This window comes from Ictidomys tridecemlineatus, unplaced genomic scaffold, assembly GCF_052094955.1.
Source record: "Ictidomys tridecemlineatus isolate mIctTri1 unplaced genomic scaffold, mIctTri1.hap1 Scaffold_307, whole genome shotgun sequence".
Lineage (NCBI taxonomy): Eukaryota > Metazoa > Chordata > Mammalia > Rodentia > Sciuridae > Ictidomys > Ictidomys tridecemlineatus.
The window spans coordinates 105,957-114,158 of record NW_027522381.1 but is presented as its reverse complement, the minus strand read 5'-3'; positions in this window follow the sequence as shown (position 1 = coordinate 114,158).

Below are 8,202 nucleotides of genomic sequence, written 5' to 3'. Positions count from 1 at the left end.
AATAGTGGTTTATTCATAAGATAGAGTATCTCTCAGCTATGGAAAAGAACAAAATGCTGATACCAGAAGGTGAATCTCAAAAATTATGTTGAATGAAAGAATCCAGACACAAAACAGCCCGTACCCTGGATTCCACTTAAATGAAGGATAAGGGCAGACAGAGTGGATCCTGGGTGGTGAAGGCCAGGCTAGTCGGTCCCCCATGGTGGAGGTGGGCATTAACAGAGAGGGACATAAGAGATCTTTGTGAGCAATAGAAATACTCGGCATCTTGGACCGGGTGGTGGTCACCTGGCTACGTACCCAGGCAAAATCCCACTGAGCCACACACTCGGAATTGTGCATGTTAGTGCTTGTGGACTGTGACTCAGTGGAGAGAACCACCAAGAGGGTACATTCCATCTGCCAGGCAGAAGAGAGCTGGATCTGGTGGGAGCTTGTGGCCATATGGAGACTTAGGATTTCTTTCTGAGAGAGGCAAGAAGCCTCTGGAAGTTTCTGGGCAGGCCAGAGACGTGGTCAGTCTTATGTCGGGAAGGGATGATTCTGTGGGCTGAGCAAGACAGAGGTGGGATCCAGGTGGGCTGGGTGAAGGGTCAAGAAAGAGGAGCTGGGAGAACTGAAGGTGACCCCGTCATGGGAGGGTGAAGGAGCAGGGCTGGGGTCCTGTGTGAATGCTGCGAGTGGGGAAGGCAGGGCAAGGTGGAGGGTGGATGGGAGTCTCAGGGCAGAATCCAACACCTCCTGGCTGTGCGTCTGGCAGAATATGGCTGCCAAGTACCTGGGATGGGAGGACCAGAGCAGGAGCAGTTTGAGAGATGAGGGGAAGCAAGAACTTTATTTTTAACCCGGTAAGTGTGAAATGCCTATTAGACACCAATGAAATATTAAAAAGGCTATTGTCTAATTGAGTTAGGATTAATAAATATCATATCCATATCCACCAACTTGAACGCATGCACACACACACCCACACATCCACACAGGTGCTCACGTACACATTGGCTTAAATAAAACATCTCTTACCTTTCCTTTTCTTCTTAGAAAGGAAAGAAACAAATATTTTTATCTTATTTTTTAAATTTTTGATAGACACATAAAAATTGGATAGATTTTTGAGGTGCAGTGTAACATTTCAGTATGTATGCAATGTGCAAGGATCAGATGAGGGTGATTGGCAGATCATCTCAGACATTGATCATTTCTTCGTGTTGAGAACATTCAGAATGCTCTCTACCAGCTCTCTCAAAATGCACGATTAATTGTCCTCAGCCACAGTTACCCTACTAAGCTATAGAACATTACAAGTCATCCAGCTGCACCCCGTGGGGAAGACAGATCCTGAAGTTGCCTTTAATGTGCTCCAGCCATAATGGTCTTCTTAACACTTATTGGACTCAACATGCATGCTGCTTCTCTGCAAAACCGCTGAGATGAGAAAGACAAGTTGGTCTCCCGAGCTTGTCACCACACCCTCCCTGGATCCTCATGGGCCCCCGTGTCCCTGGGCTTGGCACAATGTGAGGCCATCCTCCTGGGTGCCCTCTGATTTCTGCTCTCCTTAATGGAGCTCTGCTCCCTGCAGTATCTCTCGCTGGGGAATGGGAGGGGGAGGGCGGGGAACCGCTGGCCAGTAGGTACTACAACTGTCAGAACAAATAGCCTCTGTGTCCTTTGTTGAGTAAACACACCATTAGGGAGCTGTTCAGGATACGAGGAGGAGTAGGGGACATGTCATTTTGGTAAGGGCCTCAATTAAAAGGAAGAAAAACCATAGTGACAACATTAAACATGCAGGTCACAGGCTCATTAGGAGGTTCCATTCAGGGCATTAAAGTCAGACAGGCCTGATTTTCCAGCCCAGCTCTGCTCCTTGCTAGCTGGTGGGATCTTTCAGACCTGGTTTCTGCACGTTTAAATTGACCCATAGATAGGGTCATATCATAGTCAAAATCAGATGAGTTACAGAGGGACCCTTCCGTGAAGCATGGGCTATGGTGAACACTGAGAATGCTGTGTCTTGTTTCCCTCTTCTCACCCCAACCCAGGTTTCCTCAGCATGTGCACCCAATTGCATTGTACTAATATTAAGAGACAACTTTACTTTTCTTTCTTAACTCAGGAAGCTGGCAACATCAACCCACGCCAAGATTTCCCTGGGATTTCAAGGTGTCTTGCCCAAGGTTCACAGGCAGCCCAGGGGCGTGCTCTGTCCCTGCAATGCCCTCAGGGTGCCACTTGAGGGCAGCACTTCACCAGTGTTGCAGCTTCCTGATGCAGGAGCAAGCTCAAGGACATGCCAAGGTGCGTTCTCCTAGGAGCCCCAAACTGGGGCACCCTGCCATGCTACAGGGCTGTGAGCAAGCACTCCCTGAGCTTCCTCGCTCAATGCTTGTACCCTTGTATGGTTCCTTGGCAGCTGAAAGTGAACTGACCCTGTGACTTGCTTAACCTACAGGAGGTAGGTAGAAGCGGTGCCGCTTCTGAGCCTGCCATTTGCATTTTGTGCTTTCAAGAATCCTGAACCACCATGTAGGAAATAACCAAGACTTCCAGAGAGACCACAGAAAAGGCTACCTAGAAAGGCCATGTAGAAAGTTTGTAAAGCTGCAGAGAGGGAAATTAGAAGGGAAGTGGGGGGGTCCACTGTTCTAGCATCTTAATTGCCCTCTGACCACATCTGCATGAGAGACCCAAGCAGAGCCAGAAGAAGAACTACCCAGCTGAACCCAGTCAATTCATAGAACTGTGAAGGATAATAAAAGGTGGTTGTTTTGATGCAACAATGAGGACAGCTGCAGGTGGCTTGTGTTCCCTTGCAGGTACAGTTTGCCAGCATCTCTGCAGCTCATGAAGGGCAGGTAGGAAGTCCCCCCTCTCCAAAAGCACCATTGCTAAGCAGCCTCCTTAGCTGCAGCCTGTGGACCTCCCTCCTGTTGAGAGCCACAGCCGAAAGGACCCCAGCAAGCTTCCAGCTGATTGGCTCACGGTCCCCCAGCAAACTTCCAGCTGCCAGCTGATTGGCTCCTCTGCAGTGATGCTCATTGGGCTGTTTCCCCGCCCTTTCAGACCACGGAGTTGCTCATTGGGGGACTCTTTTGGCTCCACCCATGCAACCCAGCCAATCGGCCTCAAGAGCAGGAGGGTGGGGGGTTGAGAGGCTTGTGGGAAGCCAGTGGTGGCAGCTGGGCTTTGAGGGAATTCCTGAAGAGCTCGTGTGGTGCAGAGTGTATGTTTTAAAAATAAAGTTTGTTTCTGCTTTATAAGTGGCTCATGAATTGTGCCCAGCCAGACTGTGGCACCCTCCCTCCATTGTGGCAAGAATTTACTGACGCCTGCCTAGGGAGCAGGAAGAAGTTCCATTCTGAGACACTATAAATGGTCCTCGTTTCTTCTTCCTCTCGAGATTGCCTTCAAAAGGTCTGGCCCCTTTTCTCCTTCAGCTGTAAAACCCTCCAACACCGGGTAACACCTGCAATCTGGCCTGACAGTTCTGTAGGGATCCCTGATCCAACCACAAGCTGGGACTCTCGGCTCTGTAATGATTAAGTGAGAGAAATCCAAGTGCAAAGTCATTTGTTAGTTGTTAAAATTACTTGTAAAGGTGGAATCTCCTTATGAGCTGATTATAGAAGATCACTTCAGGGCAGAAGGGAAGCTGAGGGACACCTGGTCTGTGACCATCTCCACATGCACTGATAATTTTTCAGTAGAATAAGTAAATAATACATCTTGCTTGCCTACTGCTACTAATTGAAAAATTGCTCTGACTCATGAATGGAAATTTATTTAAAAGACTGCCTGAATCTTCTAGGAGCTTTTTGTCATTATATATTCTCTCAATGAATACCAAAATCAACTAGAGAGGTGAATAAATAACAAAGGTGAGCCTTTAAGATACTTGGCTCTCATAAACAGGTCTCTTACTCAAAAAATAGTAGAAACCCTTGAACTGGTCAATTTTATTAATAGAGAAGGTACAGCTGAGATAAAGGGAGATGGCTTACAAGTGGTTGGCGAATTTCCTGGAATTAAAATATCCCAAATTCAGTTTCTCAGTCTTGAAGAGGACAACATGGGAAATCCACATCTGTGTGGGGCACCAAATGTGCTTTTAAACTCTTATTGGCAAAACAATATTTGTAGCCAGAAATAGTGGCACATCGCTAACCCTAGGACTCCAGAGGTTGAAGCAGAAACAATCTCAAGTTTTAGGCTATCTTCTGCAATTTAAAAATGAGACCCCCATCTCAAAATAAAAATAAAGAGGGCCAGGAATAGGGCTCAGTGGTTAAGTACCCTCTTGGTTCAATCCCCAGTACTAGAAAATAAAATAAATTAAAATTAAAATAAATAGTACATTATCATGACCTGAAATGGGCATAAATCGTTTGACTTTTTTTATGCTAAATTTAAAGTGGCCCTTTGGTGTGAGCTTCCTCAGCTCTGGAGGATGGAATTTCTTCAAGATAAGGCACCTGTCAGTAGTCTGTGGGTGAGCCAGACTTTATTCCTATCTCCCAGGCATCAGCAAATATTTATGGAACATGAAGAAGTTCGGGAAATGCCACTCCAAAATATGACACTTTGGTGCGCCAATGACTTTGAACTGAGGGTACCATGGGAACAGTGGATGCGGAACCCGCTTTCTCTGAGCTCCCCTGATGTACCTGAGGACAGACCCTTCAAAGGGAACTCGATTGTCACAAATCTGCACCACAGGAATCACATCAACCAAAGCGGAGACTGGAGGTGTCTCTCAGTGTAGTCACCTATTCCTTGGAGGCTGTCACCTGTTACTCGGAGCCTGAAAACTTCTACTACCTGGGTGACTTTTCTTCTGCAAGTTTACTTCCCCTCTGCTTGGTAACTTGGGTTCCCACTGTCCCCTCTCCAGAGCCCTGCATGGCTGTTCCTTGCAGTAGCTCAGAAGCTATCTCAGCCTCAGTTACCCTTCCTCAACTCACCTATTTTGTGGGACCCCATGGTTGACATGCGTAATTAAAAGGATGTTTTCTCCTGTGACTCTGAAATGGGTCATTTTAATTTGTAGCCCAGCCAAATAACAAGAAGGGTAGGATGAAGCTGTTTCTTGCTCCCCTACAAGTATCTATGTTCTTCAGGCACCTTGGGGTTTGAAGTCTTTGCCCTCCAAAGGCTAGTTAGGGAGAAGGTGAGCAAACCGAATATTAAAACATAACAAGGGAGGCATATGGGAGAAGGAGCATGGAGCTGTGCCAGTCCTCTCCAGGATCCCCTGAGGTCCCTGTTGCCCTCTGGAATGTCTTTCCTTCTGCAGGCTTTGCCTGGCTCACACCTGCACCTCCCTCAGAAGACACACAAAGTTCCTGGGAGATTGTGGAGTCCCAGGGGCTTACTTCCAGATGGGACAAATCCTGCTGTGTAAACAATACCCCAGAGCTCCCCATGGCATCAGGCTGAGATGGGACTCCCTTCACCTAAAAATGACATTCTGCTTTGATGCTCCTCCTTCCTCATGTTACTCTTTTAAGGGTTGACCTCTGTGACCTTGCTTTAACAGCAAAGGAGAAGCACCGTTTGTGGACGGCCAGCTCCCTTGTACCAGGTAGCGTGCAGTTAGGGACCATATCTTTGCCTCCTTCACAGTTATTTATGGGCCTGACCTTTCCTTAGAGAACTGATCACAGAAGGAAATTGGTTTTCTCTGGGTGTACATATGATTTAAAATTTGGACCCACAGGTCGTGATGGGGTCTGTGTGACAGTACAGGGACCGTCTAGCTGTTGAGGAGGGTCCAGGGCCCTAGGGAACATCTCCAAAGTGAGTCAGGGGAGAGTGAGTTATATCTGTGGAGCTGTGAGTTAGGGAGGGAATGTGTCTTGGGGGCAGATCCTGTTGAGTTGAAAGGCTCAGGAAGAGTTGTCTTGAAGCCTCCAGGGTCTATACCCAAGGGATCATCATCTACAAAGGAGCAGCAAAGGGCATGCCATGGGGGCCCCAGAACTGCTCAGGGCCCCAGATGCAGAATTCCTAATGGCAGGTGCAATTCTGGACTTGAAAGCTCTCAGTCTTTGCTGGGCCCTCCCCCCATCCCCAACAATATCATCACTGAGCAAATTCAACTTTATTCATCTAACTCCAGAGAAGTGGAAAAGAAAAAAAGATTACCCATTATTGGATAGGTGGGTACTATATTGCTGGTGAGATTCTAGGCTTCTCTAAACAGCTCATGTGAGAGGTAGTGCAGGGTAAGAGTTACACCCACAGACTCCAGAAGTTTGGTTGGCCATAGTATGCATCTGCTATCCGAGCCATTCAAACTGGGCCAATTCCTTACCCTGCCTTTCTCTCCAGTTCCTCCTCTTCGCAGGCTAGCAAACTACCCCCATTAGGGTTGCAAAGAGCAGTCTGTGAGTTGCTGTGTGTCCGCACCTGCAGTAAAGCCTCATGCTGTGTGTGTGTGTGTGTGTGTCTGACTTTGCATATGGATGGCTCTTGTGGCTCCAATAGTATTAGTCTAGGTAAGGAAACTGAGGCTCAAAGAGGTTAAGAAAGTTGATCCAAATTATGCAGCTCTTCAGTTTAGAACCTTGAAGCCTGCCGTGCATTTGTTGGAAATTGGTAATGCTGGCATTTAAATGGAGAGCCCGAGATTTTTCCCATGCCTCATTGCCTCACTCTAGCCTGAAATCTGGGATACTTTATTTTAACTATTTTATTATATTAAGCGACATTCAGGGCTTTCAGGTGATTAACAAAGATTGAAATACGGGCCCCGTGGGGTCAGACTTTATGGGTTCAAAAGAATGGCTTCTAATTAGCACCTGTATAGTTTACCTGTGAATAGATGACTTAAAAAAAATATGTTTATAAAAAATCCTTCCTACCTCCTTTGATTGGCAAAATATTTCTTTTGAAACTGCGCCTCTTCTATTAATTTGCTTAATAGACTTCTGACTTTGATTTTCCAATGCAACCATTTCTCCAGGGACCTCAGATCTCAAATGCCTGCGATGACAATGAGGTCTCATTAATGAGGACTAATTGTGGGAGAATGAGGCTGAGTTAGCGTAAAAGTCGGAACTGAGAATCCACCGCACTGCTTTGTCACTTTGAAACCATATAATAATAAAAACCCGGTTCACGGAACTCATTCATCCATTCCCTCGCTCAACCATCCATGGGTTTCAGGAATAGAGATGCCTGATCTAAAATTATCTGATTAGCCACTTGAATGTAAATGAATGATTTTGAAATGCTTGAAGAGGCTGGAAAAATTAGCTTTTGTTTGGTATGGAAAACATTTCTCTCCTGAGCCTTTGCTTATCTTGCTAATTTGTCTCATGAACCCTTTCCTGAGATGTGGCAGGAACATTTTTACCTGGATTTGTCCTGGTTGAAGAATTTGAACTCAGTTCTTATCTTTCCTTCCCTCCTTTTTCTTGTTTGTATCTCCCACGGCATCTGACACTGTCTCTTATCTCTCTGTGGTTGATGTTGATAGAGGGGAGCTCAAAGATTAAGACACAGGGACCAAATATCAAAGCTGAAAAATGTATTTCCCCTCCCCCATTCTTCCTTTGGAGAAGAGGTTTGATGTGTTCTCACATTGATCCAGCTCTTCACAGTGCCCATGGCAACGGTGCCTGGTTCCTGATCTTCAGCATTCATCTTGGTTCATACTTGTGTTCCTCTGCCTGTCCTGCACAATGCCCACCTCACAATGGATGCTCAATTGCTGCTCAGAAGTGAGCCAACAGGGTGAACCAGTGCATGCACCAGAGTCTGAATAAATGAGCTTCACAGCACAAGGGCACAGCCACCCTATGTATATTCAGCCACCTCAAAGGATCATCACAACACTCCAGTTACAGGGAAATATCTAGCAGAGACTTATTAGGGAGAACAAAACCCCTGGTTACTCCCTCTCAAATGTCCCTTGGAGAGTAGACCTATGGAGGCTTTTGAGGGTCTTTGGCTTTCAAGCCAGACAATGCCACAGAAGTGCTACTCATTAGAGGGAATTAAAATATCATTGGGAGTTCCTGCATCACCCTGGAATTGAGTGTTGGAGGGAGACTGAGTATCAGGAGGGGTACGGAAAGAGAGTTGGGTCCAAATTAGTGGAGAGTCAAGAGTCTGCAAAGTTTCAACAAAATTTCTCTCTCTCCTGAGGCCCTGAAAACAAATCTCTCTGCTGCCCCCATCTATGCTAGAGTC